This window comes from Rattus norvegicus, chromosome 20 (genome assembly GCF_021556685.1).
Source record: "Rattus norvegicus strain SHRSP/BbbUtx chromosome 20, alternate assembly SHRSP_T2T, whole genome shotgun sequence".
NCBI classification, from domain to species: Eukaryota; Metazoa; Chordata; class Mammalia; order Rodentia; family Muridae; genus Rattus; species Rattus norvegicus.
This window is the reverse complement of record NC_141553.1, coordinates 2724843-2737659: the sequence shown is the minus strand read 5'-3', so window position 1 is coordinate 2737659 and position 12817 is coordinate 2724843. Positions and strand designations below refer to the sequence as shown.

General features: G+C 50.4%; 3 pseudogenes; 2 read left to right on the top strand and 1 right to left on the bottom strand.

Moving 5' to 3' along the window:
• The first annotated feature begins 1233 nt into the window (after nucleotides 1-1233).
• LOC147998447 (proteasome assembly chaperone 2 pseudogene) lies at nucleotides 1234-2006 on the top strand (annotated as a pseudogene).
• On the top strand, nucleotides 4796-5127 carry Rcrg1-ps2 (Riken clone 5830469G19 related pseudogene 2; annotated as a pseudogene).
• Nucleotides 10389-11094, bottom strand: LOC147998446 (alpha/beta hydrolase domain-containing protein 17C pseudogene; annotated as a pseudogene).
• Between the last annotated feature and the right edge of the window lie 1723 nt (nucleotides 11095-12817).

Below are 12817 nucleotides of genomic sequence, written 5' to 3'. Positions count from 1 at the left end.
CAGGTGATTCCCTTTCTCCCAGGTATTTACCAAGTTCCCAGAGATGCTCTCAGGATCCTGGGATCTGGTTTCTTCCTTCCTTCCTTCCTTTCTTTTTACTTCCTCTCTTTTTCTTCCTCCCCTTCTTTCTTTTTTCTTCCTTTCTTTCTCTTTTCTTTTTTTCTTTTTCTTTCTTTCTTTCTTTCTTTCTTTTTTTTTTTTTGGAGCTGGGCACCGAACCCAGGGCCTTGCGCTTCTTAGGCAAGCGCTCTACCACTGAGCTAAATCCCCAACCCCTTCTTTCTCTTTTCTTATCCATGCTTCCTTTATTCCATTACCAACCGCCATGCCACATCCAGGCAACAGCACACTAACTGGTAACCGACACAATCCAGTTGTACAAGGATGTGACGCTTACATTACATTTAGGGCTTTTAAATTTGAAAAAAGAAAACTAAAATAAAACCAAAGGACCCCAAACGTAACCCCGAAACCAATACAAGCGGTGTAGTGATTTCACCATCTCCTTTCTCATGTTCACCTGGCACAGCTCAGGGTCAAAACCCGAATACCTCCTCAGCTAAGAGATCAGCTTTGGGTAATTTAGTTACCTAAATTCTTCAAAGCAGAAACTTGGAATTTTTACTTGGAAACATCATAAAAATTTTAATAGCAAAACAGAGGAATAAAAACATATTAACAAAATGTGTTCAATCATTTACAATACAAACAAGGAACCTGCAGTCTGTTGTTATAGCCTGACAAAAGAAATCTGTGCACAATGTACTTGCAAATGTGTACAGGGCTTTAAGAAAGCCGACCAGGAGGACTTTACAGAAGGACAGCTGGCCAGGCCAGGCTCTAGTAGACAAGAAAATCAAAATATTAAAACTCTTGGCTAAGGCTCGAGAGATGGCTCAGTGGTTAAGAGCACTGACTGCTCTTCCAGAGGTCCTGAGTTTAAGTCCCAGCAACCACAGGTGGCTCACAACCATCTGTAATGAGATCCGATGCCCTCGATGCCCTCCTCTGGTGTGTCTGAAGAGATCGACAGTGTACTCATATACATTAATAAATAAATTAACAAAAAGATTTATTTAAAACTCTTGGCTAGAAATAAATTTACACTTAAAAATATACCCCAGTTTCCTGTTCTTTAAGAATATCAAAGTTGTGGACTTCCGCCTTCTATCCCAAGGAGGTATCCTAGCTGTCGGGGACAGTGCTCCAGCTTCTCTTATGCCCACTGCAGTCATGTTCATTCCCTTCGAGGAGTCTGTCCCCGACCAAACGAACTTTACACTCCTGATGCCAGCAGTATCCGTTGGAAATGTTGGCCAGCTTGCAACAGATCTGATTATTTCTACACTGAACATGTCTAAGATTGGGTATTTCTATACTGACTGCCTGGTGCCAATGGTTGGGAACAATCCCTATGCAACTGAAGAAGAAAACTCAGTATAGATACTGAAGTGTATCCCTTACTGTCAACGAAGCTAGTGGTGCTTCAGCTCAGGTCCATCTTCATTAAATATAAATCCAAGTCATTCAGTGAAAAACTCTTGGCCTGGGCGAGAACTAGTGGCTGTGCCAGGGTCATCTCCAGCAGCCATTCATATCACCATACCGATGTACAACTCCGCCGTACTCCCTTCCGGACTCCTCTTACACCGTGTTTGCAAAAGAGTGTTCAAAATAAAATAAAGAGCCTAAACTGGCTAGAAATGGAAGAGATTCGGTGCATCCCCGAGACGAGTGATTCTGAGTTCTGCATTCGCATTCCCGGAGGTGGAATCACAAAAACACTCTATGAGGAAAGCTATTGTAAAGAAATCCAAATGGCAGTTCTGCTGAAATTTGTTTCAGAAGGGGACAATATCCCAGATGCAGTCAGCCTTGTGGAGTATCTTAGTGAATGGCTTCAGATAACCAAACCAAGTAGCCCCACCGCCTCTGCTTTGACATGGAAGATCCCCAGTTCTTGGTGGCTGCTCCTTGGCTCTGGACTTCCTCCCACACTGTTCTGATCTGTTTTCAGCTTTCTCCCTCGCCCTGCAGAGATCACAAAACCGGCTGTTGGGTGTGTGCTGTACAGAATTTTTTGCTGCCCCGGGGTGTGTTATAAGTGCTACAGTAAAACCTCGAAGAAAAGAGGTTGTAAAGGTTGTTATGCTTGTTATATACAATAAATGTAAATACTGTACAATAAATTATATTTCCTAAGCAAAAAAAAAATCAAAGTTGTATTTAAATGGTAACAGTTGATGAAGCTGTTAGTGATGGTTCCAGGAAATAATTTTTCATGTGTGGAAGAAGACTGGTGAGTTGGCAGGAGTGAATGGAGGATTTCTCACCCTTTTCCGGTTACACTACCATAGCTTCACAAAGGAATCTCAGCCTTGGCTCTGGCAACCGACTGGCAGGAAGTGGATGGAGCGCACTCCAAAGGGGAATCCCCAAGCGGCTCTGTGAGGCTGAAGTCAGGCCTTGAGGCTACTTAACTCAGGCGCCACGCAGAGAAGCACAGAACAGCGACGGTCGTGGACGGAACCCGTTTTCAAGAGCTGTTCTAGAGCAGGTTGGAAGATCTAGTTTTCACCAGGGAGCAGAGCCTTTTCTTCATGGTAAGCAGACCTGGGGTCTATATCAGGTGGGAAAGCCACGACAAGAGAGTTTGGCGAGGAGACAGATCAAAGTCCCACGCAGCTAAGTTCTCAAGTGAATGTTTCCTAGTGGAGGTCAGCATTTCTTTTCTGCAATCACCCTTCATTGCAGGTCTCAGCTCTCATACCCTTGCCTTTTCTTGTCCTGGAGACCTGAGGCTCCTTGCAGGACCCTCACTTCCTATACAGAAGACACCATGGACACCCATAGTAATGTGGGTGGTCCTCTGAGGCCAATCATGAAGGGTCCCTCATACCTCATGTCTATTTTAACTCTTCAGTTTTCAATTGCAAAGTGCCCTATGAAAGTCCTTGTGGGGAGGTCTATGCAATGGACATGATCCTGAGTGATCATGGTGGCCTCCACTGTCCCTCTGGTAAAGCAGACGCCTGCTCCTTCCTTCCTTCCCTGGACTCTGCCTTGGCTTTAAGAACTGCCTTCTCTGTGAAGCAAGGGATGCTTTCCTAACTCTTGATTTTTCTTTCTGCCCTTAGGATATTTCTCCCTTCAGGCTGAGAATTCTTTGGTCCTCTTCCAGTCCTAGGCTTTGGGAGACTGCAGCCATTGTGGTTGGCACAGGAGTGTTGGGAGCTGCAGGTCTTTGGCTGTGCTGGGTATGTAGCCCTCTTACCTTGTCTTCCATATCTAAGGGAGAAAAGGAAAGGGAGAGGGGCGTGGTGAGGACAGTGTGTAATGGTGGTGAAGGCTAGGGTCGGTGGAAAAGTTGACCTCAAGGTGAATTCGCAGGTATTTTGTCACTGTCTTAGAAATGAGTCCTTACAAGGGTAAGAGAGGCCAACGAGGCCCCGCTTCTTGTTATATTCAAATATATATATATATATATATTTAAGATTTATTTCATGTGAACGTGTTGCATGTAATAATAAACAAACAGGTGCGAGGTGGCATTTGCGATGTCAGGCTGTAACTATTGTCCTTCTGGAAGAGGCTGCAGGAGCAGCAAGGGACAGCGCAGAGAGCAAGGCCCAGTCAGGTTGCAATGCCTGCCCTAGTGGCAGCAGGGGCAGAGACCGGACGGGGGCGCGGTGGCGGTCGCGGAGGCAGAAGCAAACCTTATTCTAGTCCTTGCAGTAGCAGCAAGCCAGACTCTCTAAAGGGATGCTGCAGCTGCGCCACGCTCCTCCCCCTACCCCCGGCACCCCCACCCCCGCCCAGCCCCGTGGCCGGGGTCTCCAACCAGCTCAGGCCGCTGCGGGCCTCGCTCTGCCTTACCGGCCTGCTCGCAACCGGACTCACCCTGCGGACCCGCGCTTGCCAGGCCGGGCGGGCCGGGCGGGCCGGGCGGGGCCCGCCCCCCCCCCCTCCCTAGCTCGCCTGGCCAGTCCCTGGCGGCGCCCGCTTCTCCTGCGCTCCCCAAGACGCGCTGGCCCGGAGGGGCCGGGCGAGGCCCGCTCCACCCACACAGCCCGGCCCCCCCTCCCAGGCTATCCTGGCCGGTCCCTGCGGTGCCCGACCCCCTGCCCCGCGCTCGCCAGGCCCTGCCAAGCGGGGCCCGCGCCCCTTCCGCCCGCCCTAGCCTCCGCCTCCCCGGCGGGGCCTGCCCCCCCCCCCACGACCGCCAGCTCTCTTGGCGAGGCTGGGCGGGGCCCGCCACCACGTGCTCGCCTAGGCCGGTCACTGCGGGGGCCCGACGCCCCCCTCACGTACCGCGCTCGCCTGGCCCGGCTGGGCGGGACTGCTCCCCTCGCGCTCCCCCACCCGCGCAGGCCTGGACCGGCCGGTCTGGGCCCTCTCCACCCCCCCCCCCCCCCGCGCTCTCCTGGCGGGTCCCTGCGGGGCCCGCCCCCCCCCATGACCGCGCGCTCGCCTGGATGGACGCGGTGGGGCCCGACTCCCCCCCCCCCCCGCGCTCCCCTTGCTCCTCCCCCCCGTGCTCGCCTGGCAGGGCTGTGTGGGGCCCGACACCCATCCTCCCCCCACCCCCACACCCGCCTGGCCGCCCGCGGAGGCCTCCCAGCTCAGGCTGGGGTGGAGTCTTGGCAGCAGCCAGGATTATCTGTCCAGAGAGGAGCTTCTCACTCCCTGTCCAGACCCCAGCTCCCCAGAGTAAGCACCTAAGAAATCGTCATAAATAGCAATAAAACAGTGCCACAGTTCATTTCTCTCCTCGGGTTTGTCTCCAAGTATACTGTGACCAATCTACCATCATCATAGACATTCAGAGACTGCTTCAGTTTGGAGTCGCTATTGCTGGATTAGTCTATGGTCTTTACTTCTTTCCCCGGCTCTGTGTTACTGAGCAGTTTCAGACAGGACATGAGAGAAGTTCAGCCTTGTTAGTTCGCAAGAGGAGACTAAGACTACAGAAGATCTCACATTATCAGGGTTTTGTTTTCTGATCCTGACATTTTTAGTTTCAGAGCGGATGATAGGATAATGTATCTTTTCCACGAGGGTTGCCAAAGTACCTGTTTGGTTTCATTTCTTTAGTTGTACTTTTAGAAATTACAAATAGGTTCTTGTAGTTCAGTGACGGTCTCAAAGTCTACAGAACAGGCTGACATTGAACTCTGATGCCCCTGTCTTAGTCTTCCAAGTGTTAAAAGTATAGTGTGTGAGTAGGCTGACGTGGGGTTCCAGATGAAGAGTAGTTGGTACAGACTTTATATCTAATGACACAACATAGAAGGTCAGTAGAACTGAGGAAGGAAGCTAAGCCTGGTGCCACAGGTCTGTGACCTCAGCTACTTGGGGGTCAGAGGTCCGAGCATGGAAGATGGCAAGGGCAGTTTGTGGAACTTTGTGACACCTTAATCTCACAATAGTCAAAGGGGTTTCCAGATACAGATCCGTGGTAGAGCACTGCCTCATGTAAAGAAGGACTCCTCTAATTCCTCATGCTCATACTACCAAAAAATGTTGGGAATGAGGAAAGTTGAACAGGAGGTGGTTCTTTGTGATAATGGGTATAGAATTACAACAAAATTCAATATAAGACTTGAAGCTAGAAAATTTACATACATGTAACAGTTGTTTTGGGGAGCAGGTCTAATCCTATAGCATGGCCTGCAACTTAACTGTTGGCCTGGCATTTGTGGTGTTCTTGATGCAGCTTCCCAAGAGCTAGCATGGCAGACAAGACCCCCACTAAGCTTGGGTCGAATTTAATGGTGCATCCACAATGGGTCCTTTTACTCAGACATTAGCTTGCTGTCCTTGAGAAGCAGTATTGTCCTTCCCTGGGAGGCTGGAGTAGATAGTAGTAAATGCCATGGTCCTACAGGTGTTTTAAAACTATTCACTTTGTTCTCACACCCACCAAGCTGGAGGATGTCCTGGCTGGCATTTGGTTGGCAGTGGTTATCAGATGGTTCTGTGTGCTAGGCACTAGGGATGTGGTGCTGTGACCCTGGACTTCACTGTGGGATTAGAGGCCCATGAGCAGCGGGCACCTTGTTCAGTAGCTTGTCCCAGGTCACACAGATACTAAGAATTCGATAAAAAGTTAAGGTAAAAAAAATTAAAAAAAAAACCAATCCAAACTAACGCTGGCTAAGGTGCAGTCCCCCCTCTTCATTAGATCTACAAACCATGGTTTTTCTCAGTCCCATTTGCCTGCCTCTGAATGGCTTTTATGTTCCCAGCCATGTGCCCACTGTGGGTAGCTGTCACCAATCAGCAGAAACCCAGTAAATTCAAAATTCTAGAGGCTTCCAATTTATCAGTCAGATTTATATCAGTAATTATTCAACCCCCAAAATGCCCACTCAAAGACCTCAAAACTCACTTGACATAAACACCAGGTGTACTCCTGGATGGGGCAAATGTGCTATATTATTCTATTCTTCTTCTATAATATTCATAGCCACCTGTGGCTACTTCAAGTCCAGTGGATCCTTCTTCCCCATCTTCTCTCATCCCTGTGTTTTCTCTGTCTCTCTGTCCCATCTCTAAAACTGTCAGCCCGCCTTCCTTTCCCACTGCCCAATCTCAGGCTCTAGCCTTCTGTTTTACCTGACATCATCAGCATATAGAGAGCAATCCACATATGCATATATTTATTTTATGTATATGAGTATACTGTCTTCTTGCACACCAAAATAGGGCATAGGATCCCATTACAGATGCTAGTGAGTCACCAGGTGGGTGCTGGAAATTGAAATCAAGACCTCTGGAAGAGCAGACAGTGCTCTCAGCCATCTCTCCAGCCTGGGCAACTCACTCTTGGTAATTCCTCCAGGTGTGCCCGCAGGCTACTTCCCTAGGCTACTCTGGATACTGTCAAGTGGGAGATCAATTCTGACCAGCACAGTCTACATTTAACATTGAACTGAGTAAATAATTTCTTCAATCCTGCTGGATTTTCTGAAGGTCCATTTATGCCTTTCCATTTGGCTAGACTCCTTGTCCCTGACTGAACATGTTTCACTGTCAGCCTCTCTGTTACCTCCCCCTGCTTTCCTGGTGAGCCTGTTCACTCTCTCATGGCTCCAGGCAACACCTCCATCCATCTCCAATCTTTTTTTTTTTTTTTTTGGTTCTTTTTTTTGGATCTGGGGACCGAACCCAGGGCCTTGCGCTTCCTAGGTAAGCGCTCTACCACTGAGCTAAATCCCCAGCCCCCATCCATCTCCAATCTTTATTTTTCTATTCACAGCTTTGTAGAAAAATCCTTCAATTACCAGAAAACATCCTAGGTTAAAGGATAACTGTGTTAGAAACAGGAAATGTTCACGGTTTACAATATTGAAATTTCTTCCTGATTTTCAGGGGAGAATTGGAAAACCAGGATCATCCCGTGAGCTGGAACCACTGAGGCTGCCAGAAGAGGATCCAATCCAAGGGCACAGCAGCCCTGTTGATGAACACAGAGACCAAATGATCTCCACAGATTCCCCAGCAGCTCTGGACAAAACCATCAGAGGCTGCAGATGACTGCTGGGGTGAATGCAAAACTCTGTCAGGGGTGATCAAGCAGTGGTGGGGCAAGCATCCTCAGGGATCATGGGCCTCAGTGTCATTCCATGGGCCATGGGTAGATCAGATGGCCTTCATATACTGGGAAATGAGATGCAGGAAAGTTTCCATTTAAGGGATGAGGGTCTGGGTCTCAAAACAGGGATTTTCACCCTGGCTATCCTAGAACTGAAATTTACAGGCATCTGCCTGTGCATCCTGAGTGCCAGGATTAAACGTGTGTGCCAGGGTGCCTGGCTAGGGTACACTCATTTTTATCAGTACATGGTCCTTCTCCTCTGCACCATGTCCTGAAAATACAGAATAAATTCTTAAAATATCTGAATGTGCTGGCAATTCTGTTTGCCTGTTTGTGTGTGTGTGTGTGTGTGTGTGTGTAGTTGGAAGTAAGAGGAAATAGAAGGGAGGCAAAGAGAAGGACTGGCAGGGAGAGAATAGGACACAGATGGAGGGAAGCAGAGTGTCTGGGAGCACAGTGGAGGGGAGGAGAGTGCAGGGGAACAGGGTTGAGGGGAGCAGAGTTGAGGGAAGGAGAGTGCAGGGGGTGGAGTGGAGGGAGCAGAGTGGAGGGGGCAGAGTGGCTCAGAGAAGAGTAGAGGGATGCATAGTGGAGGGGTGCATAGTGGAGGGGAGCAGAGTGGAGTGGAGCAGAGTGGACAGCAGGAGAGTAGAGGGCAGGAGAGTGGATGAGGCTGAATAGAGAGGTGCAGAGTGTAGTGGTACAGGTCGGTAGAGGGCAGCAGAATAGAGAACAGAGTGGAGGGGGCAGAGTGGAGGTGAGCTTAATGACTGTTAGAACATTGGTTGAGTCATGCCCAAACCTTCTGTTTCTTTCCTAGTCTGACTCTCGCACTCTCTACTTTCTATACTTTGTGTTCCTGCCTTCCTCTCATAAGCATACAAGTTAGGGTCTTGTTTCTAATCCTCTCTCACTCCTGGTGATCTCCTTTCTCCCCTGTATTTACCAAGCTCCCAGAGCTGCTCCCAGTAGCCTGGAAATCTTCCAAAGCAGATGAACTCCTGAAGCTTTGTGCTGCCTGGGATCCCAGCACAAAGAGCTAACTGTAATGAATCAGGGACGTCATCTGTACCACTTGTGGAGTGCTGGAGTTTAAGCAGGGAATCAAGGCATTTCTCAGTTCCCCTCACCAGACTGACTTACATGCGCCACACTACTCTTGCCTGTTAGTATAGATGGGTGGGATTGATGGGTGATGGGTGGGCAGGGTGTGGTCGCACCTCCTAGCCAGGGACACTCTCTCTGTGGTCATTACTGTCAGAACATAATAGGTGGACCAAAAGCTGGAGGTGGGTGGTTTTGTTTGAGCCCCTCCAAGGGATGCAGGGTTTCTCTTGTGGACACAAACCCAGTCTCTGATGTGAGCCTTGCCCTAGGGTGTGCAGGTGCTTAACAGATACATTGGCGAGAGGTTCTGATGATCAACATAGAGGGGAGGGGATGAGGTTACCCCTCTTTTAAACCTTCTTTCTGACCTGGTTCCAGATACATAGGAGGTGACTTAAATCAGCATGGAGATGTCACATCCCCTCACTAGAGAAACCACTGTCCTGCTGCCCCTGTGCTGTGTGTGCACCCTCAAAAAACTTTCAAGGAATTTCCAAAACAAAAAGTCGCACAGTTTTAGCTTCAAGATGTTGAGTTTAGGGGTTGGGGATTTAGCTCAGTGGTAGAGTGCTTGCCTAGAAAGCGCAAGGCCCTGGGTTCGGTCCCCAGCTCCGGAAAAAAAAAAAGGAAAAAAAAAGAACCAAAAAAAATTATAGTCTAAAAAAGTTTTGATCACGTTTATTTTCTCTGCCAATCAGAATAACAAGTGGGAAAAATCTCCAGGATAACCAAAGGAGCAGAGAAATCTCCACAGAATCGGGGACAATCTGAGGCCAGTGGGAAAGTTCCACCTCACATCTACAGGGACAGAGACCTCACCCTTGCAGGGAGTGGTTAGTTTCCTGAATAACTGTTAAAATAAGCTACCTGTGCATCTCAACCACCCAGTGACAATGCAACTCCACTTGACCCCAACTGTCCCCCACCCTGCACCCCCTCTTGTTCAGAATGTTCAACTGACTGACTACCAGCTGCTGTGCCCACCATTAGTAGCCTGCCTAAGTTCCCTGCCTAGTTACCAGTTTGCTCCAATAGTTTGAAAGGTGTATAACTCCATTAGAGTCTGCTCAGGGTCCTACCCCCCACCCTCCGCCCAAGGGAGTCAACCCTAACTTGTTGGATTTAAGTTCCCCTTGCAATTGCATCTATTGCTGCCTCAGTGAGTCTCACTCAAGGGGTCCCGGACAGGGTTCAATTTGGAACTCACACAGACAGAATAAGCAGTTGAAGAAAACTGCTGAATGTGGGAAGGAAACACATGTAGGCTACAGTTGGGGAAGTCTCTCTGGGCCTGCAGATCTTTTATGTTTACCAAGGACAACTGCCTTTACGATAAGATTTAATTAGTCAATAACAGTAAAAATGACTGTTGTTGAAGCCATTCTAAGATGATCTAGGGTTAAGTGCATTCTCATGATTGGAGGTGAGGGTCATTCTTGCCCACACAAATCGGCATGTCTTGGGTAATGGTGGTATGCCTGCCCAACTCAGCACCAGGAATCCCACCCCTAGCTCAACTCAGTGAGCAAGGGAAAGTTTGCAGTAGCTCCTGAGCCTCGACCACTTTCTATCTTAGAATCACAAACCACAAAGTTAAAGGTAGAAGCAGAAGAGATTAAAGAGCTTTGTGGGAAATCTGGTGACCAACCAATGAGCTCTTGAATATTTCTATGCTCATTTTTCAGCAGTCACTGTGATTGTCCCACACCAAGTCACATATTCTAATGGGGGTGCCAATGCTCTGTCCATAAAGGATAATGTTCTCAGGACTCAGGCCATACCGAGTGAACAGCGCCTGCCTGGAGTTCATACCATAGTCCAAATAGTCATAAGAGAAGATGTTGCAGTTGATGCGCGAGCCCATGCGGATGTAGAAGCTACACATCTGGCCCAAGTCCAAGGTGTAGCGGAGTGAGAAGAGCAGCATGTAGGGCGGGAGGGCGCCCAGCGCAGAAATATTCAGCCCAGCCGGCTGTCAGGGACCATGCGCAAGAAGAAGACCTCTATTGCGTCCAGTTCGCGCTGCGAGTACTGCCAGTTGGCGCGATCCTTGATGTGTAGGCTGCACACACCGGGGCCCGCACCTTCGTCGGCCAGAGCGTGGTGCGCCGCCTGGGCGGACGCGGGGGCCGCAGCGGGCGCGGGCGAGCGCTCCTCCGGAGTCAGAACTGTGTAGGTGGGTTCAGCGACAAGGTCACGTTGGCGGCAGTGAGGTAGTGCGGGCTCGGACTAGAAGGGCAGCAGAAGAGCCAGCACAGCTTGCCCAGGAAGAAGCCATTTATTCTGGGGCCCTGCTCAGGGAAAGGGACGTCCGTGGGCGGGAGGGAAGTGCAGGGAGCCCAGAGGGAGAGCTCGGTGAACCAAAGGCCGGCCAAGGAGTCCGACATCCTCCACTGGCCCAGAGGGGTGAGTCAAACTGCTGCCCCTCCTTCGCGGCTAGGTGAGGTATTTAACTCGGGTGCCTCACAGAGAAGCATGTGGCAGCGAAGGTGGCCGACGGAACCTGTTTTCAAGAGATGGTCTAGAGCACCTTAGAAGATCTAGAGTTCACCATGGAGCAGAGCATCTTCTTCTTGGTAAGCAGACCTGGGGTCTATATTCGTGAGAAAGCCAGGAGGAGACAGTTTGGGGAGGAGACAGCTCAAAATCCCATCCAGCCAAGTTCTCAAAAGAATGTTTCCTAGTGGAGGTCAGCATTTCTTTTCTGCAATCACCCTTCATTGCAGGGCTCAGCTCTCATACCCTTGCCTTTTCTTTTCCTGGAGATCTGAATCTCCTTGCAGGACCCTCACTTCCTATACAGTAGACTCCATGGACACCCATAACAACGTGGGCGGTCCTCTAAGGGCAATCATGCAGGGTACCACATACCTCCTGTCTATTTTAAAAACCGGTGTTCAGTTTTCAATTGCAAAGTGCTGTGTGGAAGTCCTTGTGGGGAGGTCTATGAATGGATATGATACTGAGTGATCACGGTGACCTCCACTGTCCCTCTGGTAAGGCAGACACCTGCTCCTTCCTTCCCTGTACTCTGCCTTGGCTTTAAGAACTTCTCTGCAAAGCAAGGGATGCTTTCCTAACTCTTGATATTTCTTTCTGCCCTTAGGATATTTCTCCCTTCAGGCTGAGAATTCTTTGGTCCTCTTCCAGTCCTAGGCTTTGGGAGACTGCAGTCAGTGTGGTTGGCACAGGAGTGTTGGGAGCTGCAGGCCTTTGGCTGTGCTGGATAGGTAGCCCTCTTAGTTTGTCTTCCACATCTAAGGGAGACAAGGAAAGGGACAGGGGCGTGCAGAGCACAGTGTGTAATGGTGGTGAAGGCTAGGTGGGGTGGAAAAGTTGACCTCAAGATGAATTCTCAGGCGTTTTGTCACTGTCTTAGAAATGAGTCCTTACAAGAGTAAGGGATATCGCTGAGGCCCTGCTTCTTGTTATATTCCAATATATAGTTTTGTTTTTTAAGATTTATTTTATGTGAACGTGTTGCATGTGATAATTAACAAACAGGTGCGAGGCGGCATTTGCGATGTCAGACTGTAACTGTTGTCCTTCTGGAAGAGGCTGTAGGAGCAGTAAGGGAGAGCGCACGGAGCAAGGCCCAGTCAGTTTGCAATGCCTGCCCTAGTGGCGGCAGGGGCAGCGATGGGAGGGGGACGCGGTGGCAGTCGCGGAGTCGCAAGCAAACCTTAATTCTGGTCCCCGCAGTAGCAGCAAGCCTGAGAACGCAACGCTCCGCCGGAGCCACGATCCTCCACCTACCTCGGGGGGCCCCACCCCCGGTCAGCCCCTTGGCCAGGGTCTGGGCCCAGCTCACACCGCCGCCGGTCTCGCCAGGCCTTTCAGCCCTGCTCGCGACTTGTCTGGACCTTCCGCCCTGGGAGCCTCGCGCCCCCCGCGCTCGCCTGGCAGGGGTGGGGTCTGCCCGGTGTGCCGGGAAACCCCGCGCTTCCCGGCTGGGGCGGGGCCCGGTCCCCGCTCGACCCGCCGGGGCGGGGCCTGATCCCGCGCTCGCTCCGCCGGGCCGGGAACGATCCCGCGCTTGCCCGGACGGGGAGGGGCCCGATTCCGCGAGCGCCGAGCTCCCCGTGCTCGCCTGACCCCGGTGGGGCCGGC